General features: G+C 43.6%; 1 protein-coding gene, 1 non-coding gene and 1 gene segment (V, D, J or C); 2 read left to right on the top strand and 1 right to left on the bottom strand.

The window, feature by feature from the left end:
• Nucleotides 1-17,866, bottom strand: part of LOC102522345 — a 268,545-nt gene that overhangs the window by 5,701 nt on the left and 244,978 nt on the right.
• Nucleotides 1-17,866, top strand: part of DAD1 (defender against cell death 1) — a 55,872-nt gene that overhangs the window by 31,294 nt on the left and 6,712 nt on the right. The gene's annotated exons all lie outside the window — the stretch shown is intronic.
• Nucleotides 13,990-14,061, top strand: TRNAT-GGU. Its single transcript has one exon. It is a non-coding gene; the product is annotated as a tRNA-Thr (tRNA).

Below are 17,866 nucleotides of genomic sequence, written 5' to 3'. Positions count from 1 at the left end.
GAAAGGGGGTGCTGCAGGGGCCAGATACCCAACTTTTTTTTTAACACCCCTATTGTAGTATGGTTCCTGTACAGTAAACTACACAAATTTCAGGTGTACAATTTGATGAATTTTGATAGATGTATACACCTATAAAACCACCACCACAGTCAAGATAGCTAACATTTCCATCACTCCCTAACAGGTGCAAATTTTGCATTCCCAATTTATCCCTTCCCACTCCCCTTCCCCTCTGGTAATCATAAGTTTGTTCTCTATGTCTGTGAGTCTGTTTCTGTTTTGTAGATAAGTTCATTTGTAGCCTTTAAAAATTTTTTTTTAGATTCCACATATAAGCGATATTATATAGTATTTTTCTTTCTCTTTCTGACTTACTTCACTTAGAATGGCAATCTCTATGGCATTATTTTCTTCTTTTTTATGGCTGCCAGATGCCCAACTTTGAGTCCTGGTTAAACTCTCACTCAAGTCCTAGAGCTGGTGGGTGTCAGGCGGGAGAAGGTCTAGACCACACTGTCCAATGTGATCGTCTTTAGCTATGTGTGGCTGTTTCAGTAACCCAAATCAAGTCAAATTAAAAATTCAACTAACAATTAAAACTTCATTTTAAGAGCTCAGTAGCTGCATGTGGCTGGTGCCTACTGCACTGGACAGTGCAGAGTGACAGAATATTGCTATTGTCACAGAAAGTTCTATCGGACAGCACTGGTCTGGAGGGAGCATGCCATGGAATATGAGGAAAGGCACCAGGGGCTGAGGGTGAGACTTAAAAGCCATCCCGAGGTCTGTGAGGGGTGCCTGCTAGGAGCAGGCCAGTTCTTCAGTTTTGCTAGCGAGAGATTAAAATGAAGTGGCAATTAGTGAAGTCAGAAGAACTGAGGTGATTTTTAGCTTTTATCAAGTCTTGTCTTTCCCAGCGGATGCCCTTTGGGCTTCCCTATGTGCATTTGTTGCTGTTGTTTCTCCTGTCCATCTTCCCCACCTCTTATCTCCTCTCTTGCTCACCCTCTCCCTGTTCCCCCGACTTAAATCTGACCTTTGAGCTCATCTCCCAAAGGACTTGTCTAGAGCATGGAGCTGACTGGGTCACATTTTGTTCAAAGTCATTCAGGGACTCCCCATTACCTACAGGATACTGCCCACACTTCCTGGCATGACATTCAGGGCCTGCCATGATCTGGAGAGCTTGAATTTCCTCTCTCAGGTCCTTTATATGCCCTGTATGAGCACAGCCAACCAAACTCTTGGCTCCCTGGAATGTAAGCTCTGTGACAGCAAAGGCCTATCCCCAGATTACTGCTGTATCCCTAGTATCTGCCACATAGTAGGTGCTCAAGAAACAATGTTGGATAAGCAAGTGGCCTAGTGACCAGCAGATCTGCAAAATTTCTGCTCATTAGACTTTTAGGTCAAAAAAACTGGGTAATGATACCAACTACTCTATATAAAATAGGTAAACAACATGTCTTACTGTATAGCACAAGGAATGTATTCAATATCTTATAATAGCCTATAGTGAAAAAGAATATGACAAAGAATATATATATATTTATATATATAATATATATATATATAAACTGAATCACTATCCTGTACACCAGAAACTAGCATAACATTGTCAATCAACTCTACTTAAAGAAAAAAAAGACTGGATACTGATCCTTAACTTGATTTTTTTTAGCCCCCTTTTATTTTTACCCCCATGTACTTAGAAGTACACAACCTTCTTTTTGTCCAAAAACAAAAAAAACGAGTCACTATTAATTTGGAGGGTTTTAGGGATCCATCTGCCAGACCCCTGGGAGCAGAGACATCCTGTTCCACCTTAGCAAGATAAACACCCCCCTACCATTGATGACATCTCGGAAGGTAGCCTTCTCAAGACTGGATCAGTTTTTCAGTGTGGAAGTCTGGCTGTTCTAGATCCTAACCATTCATTTTCATTCAGAACTAACCACAGAGGCACATGTTCGATGGTCCTTGTGTGTTAGATCCCCAGAGGCGCAGCAGTGGTTGAAAGCTCCCTTACCGCTAATCTGTCCTTTGCAGTTAAGCACCAGGAAACCAAAGTGTGAGTTAGCAACACTGACACTGAGTCTGAATCCCACTGAGGCTCTGGTGAGCATAAGGAAACAGTGAACCCCGGGCAGACTTACCAGGAGTAATGGAAACTCTGGTTCCCTTGCCAAATTGCAGCTGGGAGGCAACACCTCCATACCACTCCCAATGTCTCCATTACAGAAAGCCTTAGGTTTCCCCTCCTTTGAGGGGTAGGGTGACCCCTCTCACAGCCCACTGAGCAAGCAGTGGGAGGTCTAGGCCATGAGCTGTCCATGGAAAGAGCTGGCCCCTCTCACCTTCATCCTGGTCTGCATTTCTGAATTGGATTCCCAGTTTCCCGGTGGCTGGGCCTGGCCTTAATGATCTGTATTCTCTTGAAGGCTCTCGTATTCCTTTTCTCCACTGTCTGTGAAGACGTCTTTGACTTTCTCTCCATCTAGCTGTATTATCAGATGTGTTTACTTGGGCCAGAATACACGTGCCTTATTCATTCCCAAGATCATGCCTTCTTTCTTGGTGTTCCTTACACCTACAAGTCCCCTCCTCTCCTTTCTTTGCCCATACAGATCTTACCTATCCTTCAGGCTCCATGAATCCTTTCTACTGCATAAAACCTTCTCCATCTAGGCCACCTTTTCAGCCAGGACCCCATTGCCCTGAATCTCTGTTGTGCCTGTTGGTATCATCAATTGGTTGATACTAAAATGGTTTTCAGGTTGCTAAATTTACAAGTGTTCGGTCCCTTTGGCTAGTTTTTATACTGTTTTGGGGACTGGTCTGGCATCTATCTTAGATAGTTTCATACTTAGTTTAATATTTTATAGAGTGATGGCCACATAGAAGGCATTTAAAATTATCCACTGAATGATTAAAGTCAAATTTTAATGTGTTTGACCTAGAGAAATGCAGATCTTCAAGACTGACAGTGTTGCTTTTCCCCTTCCCAGAGGCCTCTGTAAGCAACTAGTGGTAACACTCACAGTTAGCCTCCCCGTAGTAATACTGATATCTCCGGAAGAAAAGATTAGCGACATTGGCCTATGGGGTGGCAAATGGTGCCACCCCGGAGGACTCACCAGATATTATGGATACTTGGGTTCCTTTCCCAAATGTGAGTTTACCAGCCGTTCCTCCAGTATTCACACAGCAGGTGACCCCATTACAGAAACTCGCTGGACCTACCTCCTACTTTGATGGGAGAAGCACTGATGTCTCACAGGAGACAGGAGGATCACACTCTTTAGAGGTAGACCTTCCACTCTTTTGTGTTGAGACTTTGTCTCTTAATCCTTTCCCTCCTGCTCCATCCTGCTGTAGTGCCCTGGGTTGGAGGTTGTGATTTCTGTACACCAAGAATTCAGTAGAGCAAACACCCCCTGCTCAGAGCAACAGTATCTTGGATCCCCTCGTGAAAGGTCCAGGACTGTTTGCTCTTCACCTGCCTCGTGATTCTTTAAGTTCCAGCCCAAGGATGTTTCCTGAGCACTGAGTACAGGATGAGCAGATTTTCTGAGATGGGTGGAAATAACTATTTGGGATCCTACAGAAGAAAACACCTGGCATCAACTCAGCATCTTGGACAAAGAAGAATCAGTTGTCAGTGCCCACCCTTGCCCCACTCTCCTTACTTGGCTGGACACTCAGTCTGGTCCCTGCTCCAAAGATTAACTTGTTACCACTGTTGAATCCCCACTGAGGGGAAGGTCTTTGCAATAACCTTCCTGATGTTAACCTGCTGGAACCCACCAGGCTGAGAGCACCATCCTAAAAGGCAACCTGGGTCTTTGTTTCTTAGGTTTTTCTACTTCCCAAGGTTCCCTTTTCCCTTTATAATAATGAAGCTTTAGTATAACAAAGCCTTGATGATAATGATGATAATAATAATCATTATTTAGGAGAGCTTCCATTTATTACTTGCTATATGCCAAGCCTTGTCTCGTATTATTATGATGTGATTATTGTCATTTTGCTGTTGAGAAAGTGGAGACTTCATTAGCTGGAGAGGGTAAAGCCAGACTTTCTCCCAGATCTGCCAGCCTCCCAAGCTGTGCTCTGAACCCCACACCCCCCTGCCTTCATGCCTTGTTATTTCACACGGCATATTTGCCATTCAGATAGGGTCTGGGTCACTTTTATCCTGGGAGTGGTTCAAAACTCTACTAAAGTCCAGAGAAGAAGATTCTGTGAGCAGGTCTCCCCACACCACGCTCATTAGCCCATCCAGGGATTTAGTTACCTGCTGCAATAAAAGAGTTTGTACTCATTTCTTTCCCCTAAGGGTACTTAGCTAATTTCCTGAATGTTTGGATTATCTCGTGCTGGTATGATTGGCTTCGGCTGAAAGCACTGAGTATCTGCAACTCTTTTTATGTTTCTGTAAATTATTCTGCTCTGATTTTCACTTGCCCAATTGGCTCTTGGTGCTTCTGTCTTTAATATGAGAAATGGGAACATTTTAAGTTACTGGAAGAGTTTGTAGACATGGAAACGAGTGTTTCATATATCCCTGAGTTTGCCATAAATCACTGCCGGTTTTTTCACAGACAAGTTGTCGGTTACTTTGCCCTGGTCATTTGCACAGTCATACTCACATGGGCGTACAGCCAGCCTGGTCCCGGCTCCAAAGATCAGCTTACTGTAGCTACCAGACAGCACACCCTAGGAGGATGCTTTACAAGAACTCTAACCCCCTCAGGGTCAGCTTCACTGGGGCGGCAATGTCTCCTGTCCCTGTTTCACAGGCTCCTCCAAAATCACCCTTTCTCTGACACAAGAGAGAAGTCTGGCCCACTGAGTCCTAATCCCTCTGCTTTCTGTATAATAATCACCTCACAGACCTTTCCCTTATAGCTGGCCTTGAGCTGGTCAGGCCTTCCTGGATGATGAGTGCCCATTCTGTCACTGAAAGTGAAGGAGGAAAATTGGAAGAATCTGGAGAAGAGCCAGGGATTAACTGGAAATCAGTCTTGAGGGAAAATTCACAGCACTGGCAATAGATGGAAAACTTGGGGTAGGGCTTAATCACGGGAGGCCTGTGGAAGCTCTCCTTTTAGAAAGTGGTTATACAGTGTTTATAGAAGCACTGTTTACAATAGCCAAGATGTGGAAGCAACCTAATGTCCATTGACAGATGACTAGATAAAGAAGTTGTGGTGTGTGTGTGTGTGTGTGTGTGTGTTTATATATACACATATACACATAATGGAATACTACTCAGCCATAAAAAAGAATAAAATAATGCCATTTGCAGTAACATGGATGGACCTGGAGATTGTCATACAGGTGAAGTAAGCCAGAAAGGAAAGAAAAATACTGTATGATATCACTTATATGTGGAATCTAAAAAAAAAAAAAGGACACAAATGGACTTATTAGCAAAACAGAGACAGACTCACAGACATAGAAAACAAGCTTATGGTTACTAGGGTAGAAATGGGGTGGAGAGGGATAAATTGGGAGTTTGGGATTTGTAGATACAAACTACTATACATAAAATAGATAAACAACAGGATCCCACTGTACAGCACAGGGAACTATATTCAGTACCTTGTAATGCCTATAATGAAAATGAATATGAAAAGAAATATGTATATATATATGTGTGTGTGTGTGTGTATATCTATATCTATATATAGATATATATATAATCACTATGCTATACACCAAAAATTAACATTATAAATAGACTATACTTCAATTAAAAAAAAAGAAAGAAAAAGAGAGGAAAAAGAAGGGGTTCTAGTACTCCTTGACAGCAGAGAGAGAGAGAGAGAGGCTAATATTGCCATAGACGTATTCACATAAAATGCACAAGGAGGGATGCTTAACTATGAAGGTTGTGAGACTCAGGAGTGAGTTGCCAATGAGGCCTGAGAATCTACTTCTCTAGAGATTTCTAAGATTAGAGTTGACAGTCTTATGGGGAAAAAAAATCTCCAAAATTTGAGAGTGGTTTAGACAAGTCCTTTCAGTGAAAATTTCACAGAACTCTAGTACTAAATTTGTCTGCAAAAAAAGATTCTAAGCTCAAAAAAGTGGAAAATGCTGTATATTGCATTTCAGTCTTGAAGACTGACAATGAATATTAGCATTTTAAATGCTCTGAGAAATCTTGCAGTGAGGAAATCCAGAGCTTCTCAAACTTACTTGATCTAAGAATCTTTTTTTGTTTTCCTTAAAACACTCATTAATGTTTGTGGAGGTTAATATATATTCCTGTATATTTTATATACAAGTTTAGATATATATTCCTTGGAAGTCTCTTCTCTAGTTCAAGGAATTTAAAATTCCATCCTATATATGTATATAGAGTAGACAAACAACAAAGTCCTATGTTATTGGACAGGGAACTTGCAATAACCTATAATGAAAAAGAATATAAAAAGAATATAAAAAAGAATATGCTTATATATGTATGACTGACTCACTATGCTGTACACCAGAAACTAACACCACATTGTAAATCAACTATACTTCAATAAAATACAAGAGCAACAACAACAAAAAATCCCCAAACAAAATTCCATCCTGAATTCCAGTCCAATTTTATCCTTAAGTTTTCCGTGTTCTGAATCTGTTTGTTCTCCTACCAACTCCTACCCACACAATTAAGGGCCTCCTTGATGCTGATTATTTTCTTCTAATCATTGTGAAACAGCTTCATTCTACTCGGGCAATTGCCGAACACTAGTCAGACACGTAGCAAATTCTGCTGTGTCAGGAATGGATCGAGGGCATCAGGCTGGACCCACATCGCCCCGACACCTCGCAGGGTTTACCTACTAGGAACAATGACAACTTTAAAACCTTTCCCAGATGTGAATGTATTGGTCTTCCTTCCACACATCTATATACCTTGGAGCTGTATACTTCGAAGAACATTCTGGTCCTAATAGAGAAAAGTTTCCTGAGAACAGATGGGGCAAAGTTGCCTGGGTGATCCCTCAAGCGGAGACAGACTTCGTGTATTTATCATTGGGCCTCTTTCCTTTTGCTGCTGAAGCCCATTTGTGCTGCTTCCCTATCATGTGTATTGTAGTTCTTACGTCTCTGAACTCTGGTTCTTAAGAAGTATGATGGGTTTCAGGCTTTCTAAATGCAGCCTGAATAACCCATGGCAGGGAAGAGGCTTTGGTGAGGCCTCAAATGAACAGATAAATATGGCGGAAGTTTTCCTGGGAGAGATGGACTTTTGCCCCCCCCCCCCCCATGCACGTTTGGATGGATTCTGTAATCTCCCTATTTTGGACTCTAACAACAATCTGTTGGAGAATACTTGCTACTGTCTAAACCAATATGTTTGCAACATTTACTACCCCTCCAATGAAGCCTTCCCTGACTCTCCTAGCTAGAGGCATTTTTTTCAATGATCATTTGTTCGGTAACACCTATGCATCAGGCATTGTGCTGGGGTGTGGAGGTGTAAGGATGGAGGAGAGAGGGTCCTGGCCTCCCAGAGCTTATGGTGCAGTGCAAGATGCATGTAAGACCAGGCAACTAGGATAGGAAGCCGGGATACCTTCCCCTTTGTGACCATGCAGCTGGTGTGTATTTTCACCACAACATGGTGACTCCAGGTGTAATTGTAGGTTTATATGAATGTTTACCCACCGAGAAATCCTGGATGGCAGGGACCCTGCACCTTCCTTCCTTACATCTGGAATAGTTCTTAGAATATAACAGTTACCTAGTAAATATTTGTTGAATGAAAGCCTTCTAAATATTTTAATTCATTTTTAATGCAGTCCTGCTCTCGATCTTCTTTTGTTAGGACTATTTCATTTATCTTTTAAATTCTGTGTGTTTCCACTTTCTAAACTTAGTATTGTTTTTACTGCATTATCTAGGCTCTAAGTTCTTCTCTTAATTAAATATGGATATTTTTGAGAGTGTATCTGATGCCCAGGGTCTTTGAGAAGTTTAATTTATCACTTTTCATGATAACTAGATGGTAACAAAAACACATTTTTTGGCAGAATCAGTCATGATTTCTTTTCTGATAAAGATCTTTTGTCTCAAAGGAATCCAGAAACAGCAAAAGAGTCTATCTCTGTAATGATGAAAAGGCCAGGCCCCACTGGCAATTACTACCTTTAGATAATAAACCACTGTTGAGCTAGTGGCTGGGAATTCGAATTTCAAAACATTCAAGCCTCATGAAGAAACATGAGAAATTAGTTCAGGAAGTGCAGACTCATCAGCTAAGAAGGCAGAGTAGGGACTTTCTGTGTCTTTGGCTGGAGGCTGAGGTTCAAGCACTTACTTGGATGCACTTGGAGTCTGGTTCCTCTCCCAAAAGTGAGTGTTCTGCTGCCTGTGTTCGCACCCTGGTGCAACGTTATACAAATACTTGCCCCCTGCCAGCCTGGGGTGGCTGCCCATCTCGGTGTCCCCTCCTCCCCACAACCATATACAGCCTTCACTCATGAGAGCAGAACTTTAGAACAGCCTGTTCCATGGTTTTGATGACAGATTTATCCCTGCATCACTTTATAATAATCAGTCCCCCTTGGTTTCTACTTGCCTCCCTGCCATACCTGCCTCCTGCTGACCCAATTCAATGACTCATCTCTTCAGAAACACCGAGTCCTGGACCAAGGCTGCCACAGTCACCATGGCAGGAAGGCTCAGGATGGGCAAACCAAGGACCAAACAGGTAGCCTTGGAGGTCTGGGGTCTTTCTTCATGGAGCAAGGATGGTGGTAGCAGTGTGGTGGCAGGATTAACAATAAGACCCTGGAGCCGAATGGATTAGTGTTAAATTCTAGCCCTGTCATTCCTAGCAGTGTGATCTTGGGCAAGTTACTTGTCCCAAGCCTCTGTTTCCTCATCTGTAAAGTGGGCATAATATCAACTCCCTAGTATTAGGATGGCTGTGAGCATTGAGTGAGAAATTCTATGAAGGACAGAGTTTATCACTGGCACATGTCAGGCATTTGGTACACAGCAGCTAATAATACAATGATTCCCAGCAATGCTTTACAATGCAGGGAGGAATAAGCCTTCTTGCAGCTTCTTGCAGCCAGAGGAGATCCGTTTCTGCCGCACAGCCCAGGGTGCCTCAGCGTTCTGGCTTGGGGATGCTCATGTGTAGGGCAGATGTCTCATGGACCCAAGGGGACGTGGTGAGAGAGATTCACAAGCAGGGGGCTGAGGGGCAGGGTGGAACCTTGGCTGCCAAGAAGACAGTTCTGCTTCAGAGCCCCAACCAAGAGTGAAGTCTCTTTTCTCAGACCTCGGGGGTTTGTCCTCTGCAAGCACTGTGCACGCAAAACCCTTATACAGCAGAGCCTCAGTCATTTCATTAGAGCTGACATAATGATAAGTTACTCCCAGACCACAGAGGACTCTTTAACGACAGAGCAGACCGATCACAGACTCTCTCATTATTGCAATATCCTTCCATAATATATTCTCTGTCTACAAAATGTCCCTTGACCGTCTCTATAATACTCACATGGATGAACAACAAGCCTGGTCCCTCTTCCAAAGGTAAGTCCATAGTTTCCTCCTGATACACACAGCAGGGAAAGCCTTTGCCAAAACCCATCTCACATGACCTCATTCTACCTATTGCCTCAGTAGTGTTGGGGCCACAGTCCAAGGGAACACTGGCGATGCCCCCAGCATTGCAGGAATCTCCCACAGCTGTCCTGGAGCCCCTGAGCCTTGATGCACACCGGCAGTGATGGGAGCCAGGAGCTGTGGACTGGAGAGCTCCCCACCTCCTTTACCCAGGAGAAAACACACACTCCCTCAGAGAAGCAGGGCAGCAACTCCCCAGCAGGAGCCACCACCCTGCTTGCCTGGGGCAACCGCAGGGTCTGACTCTGTTGCTCTTTTGTCAGATACAAGGGCTCCCAGGATGGAGGGCAAAGGAGATTTTATATTATATTTTCAGTGGAGATGCTGAGAGAAAGGGAGGCTGGAAGGAACAAGGGGCACACACAGGTTTGGGACAGTTACCTTCTAAGAACGTTAGGTGTGGCATTGATGGAGGACACACCCTCCCCCCTCCCATGGTCCAGCACCCGGGTAGGAACAGCACTGGGTGGGTGAGGGGGTCATATACACAGGAGGATCCCGGCTTACTTACTTGGTGTGACCACTACTTGGGTCCCCTTCCCAAAAGTGAATCTGTTTTCATAATCCCACTCCAGGTCAGTGCATTACAAAAAGGTCCTGGCTTTGCCCACCCTCTTGTGGAGGACACACACGCTTCCCAGTCGCTCTAAAAGCTGGGAACCTGGAGAGGCTGGTCCTAACCTTTTCCCTGTAATGGGGGCTGGGGTGACTTGAAGGGGCTTCCCTGATGGTTGTAGCAGCTTCCTCCCCGATGCTACCCATCGCCTCCATTTTCCCATCACAGCCATCAACAAACAGCCTCTGGCTGTTTCTCTTCTGGGAAAAACAGAACCTTTACAGAACTTTGCGAAAAACTGCCTCCGACATAGGCCCGGCGGGTGTGCCTAATTCTAAAGATACCAGGCAGCAGCGGGCATTTTCCCACCTCAGCTGCCAGGCCTGAGATGAAGGCACCATTTTCTCGGGGTCGCATGCAAAGAAGCATTTTTCGCTTTGCCAGAAAGAGAAGGAGCAAGAGCATTTCCAGCAAGCTGTGCTGGGGCACATGCTAAAAACACGCCTCGGCGTGACTCAGTCACCGCATCCCCTCGGGGGCTGAACGAGAGTCCTGGGTGACTCATGCCTGACTCATTCCTGTTTCTACTGTTTTCTGTCCTCTCCTCAGTCAAGGCTGCTTTCTGTCAAGGGGCCTTTTTATCAAGAAAGTCTAACATCTCAGCAGATAACAGTCTTAATTTTTTCCCCCTAGAAACACAGGGGCAGGATCCTGCTTGCTCTCTGCCAGGGAATGTGGACCGTCCATTGTCACCGCTGTCCTGCCTCCAGCCAGTAGGGTCCCAGGTCCTGTGCACGACCACACACAGCACCCTTCTTGGCACACTCATGTATCAATTGTTATTAGACTTTTAATAGATGGGTGTTTTGTTTCTCTGATAAGACTGAAAGTTCCTCAGAGCAAGAACCACATCTTAACACTTCTTCTCTTTGTTTGTTCATTTCTTTCTAAACCACCTATGGCCCCTGGCTTGTTGATGACACAAAATAATCACTTACTGAGTTGAGCTGACTTTTACTGTGCATAATTATTGTGGCAAGGAGGCCAGTTTTGGGGGGAGGTTAAAAGTTAAGTATACTTTGGATAAATGCGAGCTGCAAAATTTAAGTGCTTCGGCAGGGAAAAACCAAGGAAGCATCTCTCAGAGACAGAATCAGGAGGAGGCATAAAACCCAACACATCGTGAGGTTCATACTGACCCTCAGCAGAGAGGGGGCAAATGAATGAACAAGTAAAGTACTTGACTCCAAAGGAAACTCAAGCATTTTTCTCCTGATATGTTGACATTGATCCCCTTAAAGGGCAAAAAGAATAATTTAGCAGGAAAAAAATATTCCAAGTTAGTAACATTGATAAGATCAATAATAACAAACTAGTAGTGGTAAAAATAACGATCATCATCATATTCTTTTATAGACCTGTATAAATACAAACCCAATATTGGAAGTGGGGTCACACATTTCTGGAGATCTGACTTACTTGGGCTGATCAAAAGTTGGGTGCCAATTCCAAATGTGAGCTTCTGGTAGTCTGTGTTCACACTCTGATGTACCTCTATACAAAATGGTACCCTGTAGCTGGGCCAGCTCTACACAACATGGTACCTTATAGCTGGGCCATAGTCTGGGATTCCCAAGTCACACACAAGTTATTTACTAAGTGTGTCCCCGTGTCTGTGTGCATGCGCCAACGTGGGAAGAGGCATATCATTTTTACTATTTAATGGTAATTTCTAAGACTATTGGAAGATGACAATAAATAATCAGAACCCAATAGGAGATCCTGCTTTGTATACGGAGGATTTTAAAAAAAATGTCATGAATATTCAGGTAGAAAAAGTTATTCTATATATTACATGAATATATAATTACAGAGTTTCAGTTCTAGACAGGATCTAAGGTAGTTATAGCCATCCACACTTCCTAAGTGTTCACTATGTTTCTTGCACGAATGAGGCTCATGGATACGAATAATGCAACATTCTCATCGCCAACCTACCTTGTTATTTAAATAGCAGACAAAACCCTTGGGGAAAAATCAGTGAAAACAGATATCCTTCAACTATAGTACAAATCAGGTTATTTCATGGAACTTACTTGCTTCAACAAATAGTCTTGTTCCTGTCCCAAAGACAAATTTGAAGGCTCCAGTATTGCCCACAGTGATGTGTGCTGTGACAAAATGGGCCATTTCCTTTTCCCGGCATTTTTATACCACAGCTGGGCAGCAGGCACCTGGAGCCCATGGGAAGGAGCACTTTTGTATATTCCCCCAGTAGAACCCATTTGTTTTTTTTTCCTGTTCATCAACAATCTCGTATCTCCTACCTCCTGGAAGGGTTAGTTTGCCAAACAGTAGTCATGGAATATGGCCCAGGGACCAGGATCCCCAGGCTTTAGTCCTGGCTCTAGTTCTCACTGAAGTTATGAAATTAGATAATTCAACAAACCTTTCTGGGTCTTAATTTCCTTACTGGAAAAAAAAAAGAGGTCTGAACCTCCCTTTTAGAGCTAAAGTTCTATGATCCAGCAATGTTCAAAGCGGCCCCAACACTGCACATTTCTATAACTCGCAGATGAGTCAGGCATGTGTTGGTCATTACCCTGGAGACTGGTCTGCCTGGGGAAAATACAAGAAATAGTGAGGGAAAGCGCTGGTCAGAACTAGGGAGTGGCCACTGCCAGCTCTTTCTCTCCTCTCTCCATTGGGGTGAATGCTCCCAGCAGCCCCTGTTCTACTTGTTTCCTCATTGAAAAGGGAAGGGAATCCTTTAGATTTGGGGCATTCAAGTCAAGATTTTCCAATGCTCCATCTCTAAGTCAAGACAGTATCTAAGAATGGAAAAGACAAATTCCATGTATTTCTTTACTCACTCTGTCTGGCATCCTGTGTCATTTCTAAGTAAGCGCTGGCACAGTTCTGTGACATCATGTAGTAGAAAGAGCAAGGCTTTGAGATCAGGCAGGCAGATCCTGGCTTGAATCTAGATACTTCCAGTCACTAACCCTGGGGTCTTGGGTAATTACTTCTCTGAGCCTCAGTTTCCTCTTCTGTAAAATAGGGCTACTGCTCCTTGCCCCATAGAGTTGTTTGAAGATAAACAATACCGTATGTCATGCACCTAGCACTGTATCCACACATCATAGGTACTGAGAAGGCAGTTTTTATTTCTATGTTAAGTTAAATTATAGATTAACAAAATTTTTTCTTTTTTTTAGTGTTATAGAATTTGTTTATGAAATAGCCATATGAGTCCATACCCTCGAGGTGTATAAACTCTGGGGTTGTATAGAAATAAGATCCCAGAACCACAGATTTTGAGGGCTTCCACCCTCTCACCTCACCCTGGAGGAGTCTGAGGCACACAGAGGGGCAGTGACTTGCTCAGTGTCATGCAGCCAGTTGGAGGCTCAGTCAAATGTAGAACTCTAGGCTGAAACCAGAGGCCCTGGGCTCCTTTCTCTGCATTTCACTGACTCTTTGTGAATAGTGTTTAGTGCCAAGGGGTATAATTTCTGGAATGAACTGGGTATGGCTTATTGGGGGCATCGGTGAAGTGACCTTGAATATCCTCCCCTCAGCGAGTCTCAGAATCAATGGCAGTGGATCTATTAGATCCTGGCCATGCAGCTTTCTGCTCTTCTAAGTTTTTCCCTCTTTCGGGCTCCATTTAGCTTAATTCTAGTCCTAAAAACTCTGATACTGGACAGTTTTTGTCAGCCTCGCATCTTAGGAAAAGCCCTAATGGTTTGCTGAATTCCACCCTAAAGAAAATATGCTTGGGGCTAGAGGGCTTAGCTCAGCGGTAGCGCGCATGCCTGGTGTGCACGAGGTCCTGGGTTCAATCCCCAGTGCCTCCGTTAAAGGGGAAAAAAAAATATGCTTGTATATTCTTTGCATATCTTCACTAATTTATCTGGGTGTCACAATTCTTAATACTTCAGCACTAGGTTATGGTTAATTATAAATCAGATACAAATGACAAAAATGACATCTCCTTTTCTCCCATTCACCGTCACCAGAATACATCTGTAGTCACCATAGAATGCACACTTACTCAGTTCCACTTTTAGCCGGGTGCCTTTCCCGAAGGTGAGCTTGTTTGCTCCTCCCGTGAGTCCCACAGTGCGTGATACCTCACAGTAAACTCCCTTCTTGTCGCTTCACCCCTTTTCCCGATTTACCCTACTGAGTTAGAAAACACTTCAGATTCAATATAACAATTTGACTTATTCATATGGGTAAAAAGCTTCTCCCTACCCCAAACGGAATAAATTCATAGGCTGCTGGTGCCAGGAGGCCAGAGAGGTCAGCCACTTCCCTGCTTATACATAAGAAAACTGGGCCCCGGAGGCCAGAGATCTGCTCCAAGTTACCCTGCTAGTTGGTAGCAGAGATCAAAACATGGGTCTATTTGATTTTCAGTCTCATGTCTTTCCCACTTCACCACATTCTGAAGGTACTGTGTCTCTCACTACGTTCTCTTCTTCCCTTCAGCCTGGAAACTGGACTTCTCTGGATGTTTGAATTCAATTAAACGAGCATTTATCAAGCACTTACTTTGTCAAAGGACCATATTAGACACTTCACGGTTTATAACAAGAGTCTCTGCTCTTAAGGATCTTTCAGTTTTAATAGGCAGATCCTCTCAGTGATGAAAGATTTCTGTAGCTCTGTGTATCACGGATTGTCCAAGATTTCACAGCTAAATAGGGGATATGGAAGGTAAGAGCCTGGGGAGAGACTACAGTCTAGTCTGGTCTTTAGACAGGAAGCCAGGCTGTTTCTGGAGAAGCCAGGTTTGTCCTCATTGTCCAGGTGTTAGTCTCTATTCTGTTCTGACTTAGTGATTAATTCTACAGTTATTTTCAATTCTTCTGTCAGTTATTCTCATTAAAAAAAAAAATCTTCCAGGGGAGGGTATAGCTCAAAATGGTAGAGCACATGCTTAGCATGCACAAAGTCCTGGGTTTGATCCCTGGTACCTCCTCTAAAAAAAGTAAACAAATAAACATAATTACCTCCCTCCCCCCACCAAAAAAAAAACCTAAAAAAAAATTTTTTTTTAAAATCTTCCATGAAGGCTCAACCATAAATTCCTGGGTCAACTGATAAGACAAGGATGATCTGTCCATAAGGGTAAAAGCACAGTAAGTACCTGGAGAAACCTTAAATCAGAGAACAGGAAAACAGGGGTGGGACGGGGTTCGCATTTACCTGGAGAGACCAGAAGCACAGTCCCCTTTCCAAAGGTAAGTGTGTTGTATCCTGAGTTCACACTCTAGCAAACCCCCATACAAAAAGGGCCTGCAGTGTTGGGCCTTTCAACCTCTGACTGCTTAGGGAAGGGAAGGAAGACCAGCATTTGTGGAGAACACGTCATATGCCGAGTGGGTTAACCATCTGTACGTATCACCTTGCCTTACGCAGGCCATACCTGTGCCAGGAACTTTGATACTATTATTCTCATTTCACAACTGAAGAACAGGTGACGCAGGGCTAAGCGGGTTGAACCAGCACTGCTGCACAAGTGCCCTGATGCACGAGGCTTTTTAGCACAGGACAAATAAGTATTAGGAGGAGCTATGAGAGAAGCCTCGCCCTCCTTATTCCTGCGAGAGTGAGACTGTAGCTGTCCTGGGGCTCATTCTCCCGCTAGAAACAGACATTAGGGCCCTAGAAACAGTCCTTCCCCGCAAACTCCAGCTCATCCTCCGTGACACCGCCCTCTCCTGAGACAGGAGAACATTTGCATCAATCTTCCTGTTATTCCTCTGATACTCTACTTACCAGGCCTGACCAGCAGTCTGGTCCCACTCCCGAAGGTCCATCTGTAGCCTCCATCACTCCCACAGTGGTTCACAGTCAGCCCAGAACCCCCGCAAGCCAGCACGTCCTCTCACACCCAGGGCTGATGCAGCCCTATGCCCTACGGAGGGCGCTGCATCTTTTGTTTTAAATTTATTTTTATTTTATTTACTTTTTTTGTTTGTTTTAGGGGGAGGCAATTAGGTTTGTTTGTTTGTTTATTTATTTAATGGAGGTAGTGGGGACTGAACCCAGGACCTCGAGCATGCTAAGCACCCACTCTACCACTGAGCTATACCCTCCCCGCCGGGTACTACATCTTAACTTCTCTTTACATTCCACATAACACACGGGCCATTTGACCCAAATATGGGCCTTTATTGTGCAACATGTAAAATGAAGCCTCTGTCTGCCCACAGCTCTGAGTCTACCACCATCAAACCCGTGCTTTTCAACTCTGTTTACAACAGAGGTGCCCAGTCCTTCTTTTGTCTCCATTATACTTATCAATTTTTAGATTCCTGCCATAGCATCTTTCCTAATTTTAACTTCAATCAATTTGAAATTTCATAGAATAGCATGAAGATCATTCTACGTGACAGCTTCCTGCTCCTACAGTCAAATTACCCCACAGGCTTAGCGGCTCAGTGGTAGCCTGGTTACTCACTCAGGTCCTGTTCTGCTCCCAAAGCCAGGTGCCCCTCTGATTAAACGGCACCCACTCTGCTTCTGTTTAAAAAAAAACACCAATTGCCTTCTTTTTAGTTCTTATCATTGGCAAATTTACTGTTTTCCATTGGCCTCATAGGTAATGTCTTAGCTTTCTTTTCTATTAAGAAAGAACTCAACTTGGATGCAACAACAGCATCAGAATGTTAAGAGATGGATGAGGGATCCTTCTACAATATCTTTACTTAAATCTTCTGAAAATGGCCAGAAAAGGCCTGTTACATCCCCTTATGTGCTCCAAACGTGACTATCTGAGAGGAGACAACACAAGTAAGGAGGAATGCCGAGGGATTTAGACTTACTTGGGGTGACCCGAAGCATTGTTCCAGTTCCAAAGGTAACCTTTTGGCTGCCCCCAAAATTCACACCACAATGCAGGCCTTTACAGAATGGCTTCCTCTCTCCTGCCATTTTCATGTGGTTGACGTTTAAGTGGCTGTACTTCAGCGCAAGAGAGAGTGGTTTTTACCAACGTCTATGGCTATGGAGCCACATGAAAATAGCCTTTTTACTAAGAACCTATGTATTTTCTTCCTGTTAAAAGAATTATACTAGCTGTCCTAGCCTTTTGTTTTTGTTCTGAAGACAAATAATAATCATATTTTACATGTGTATAACATTCACTAGTTTATGCAACACTTTCATATCCATTAGCTTATTTTATCTTTAAACATTTTTTGAGGCGAGATTAAATATTTTCATTTTACAGGTGAAGAAATTGTGGCCCAGGTGCACTGGTCAAGCCAGGTTGAGAAGGACAGGAAGTGTTCAGCCAAACCTTCTGCCTTTTTCTTTATGATCAGCTCTCTGGGCTGTTTCAGTCTGTTATTTTTGGTTCATCGACATGTCGATTTTTCCTCCACAGTTAGATCTTTCTATCCTCTGTGCCATTACTTTAACATTTCTTTCCACATCAGAATGCACTTAAGTCTGCATAAACCATTAATTTCTTGACACGTGGGCCCTACAAACACTGCAGTAAGTTCAATGGGCCTCAGTAGCCACATTAAGCCTCCTATTTCAGTGACATACTGTCTGCTTGCTGGGTTTTACTGATAATCTTGTCCCTCTCCCAAAGATGAATGTGTTATAAATCACAGCACCGCGCTACCTGACAACAATTCCTGA

The sequence above is a fragment of the Camelus ferus genome, chromosome 6 (genome assembly GCF_009834535.1).
Source record: "Camelus ferus isolate YT-003-E chromosome 6, BCGSAC_Cfer_1.0, whole genome shotgun sequence".
Lineage (NCBI taxonomy): Eukaryota > Metazoa > Chordata > Mammalia > Artiodactyla > Camelidae > Camelus > Camelus ferus.
The sequence above is the reverse complement of the archived record's forward strand: the minus strand, read 5'-3'. Positions and strand labels throughout refer to the sequence as shown.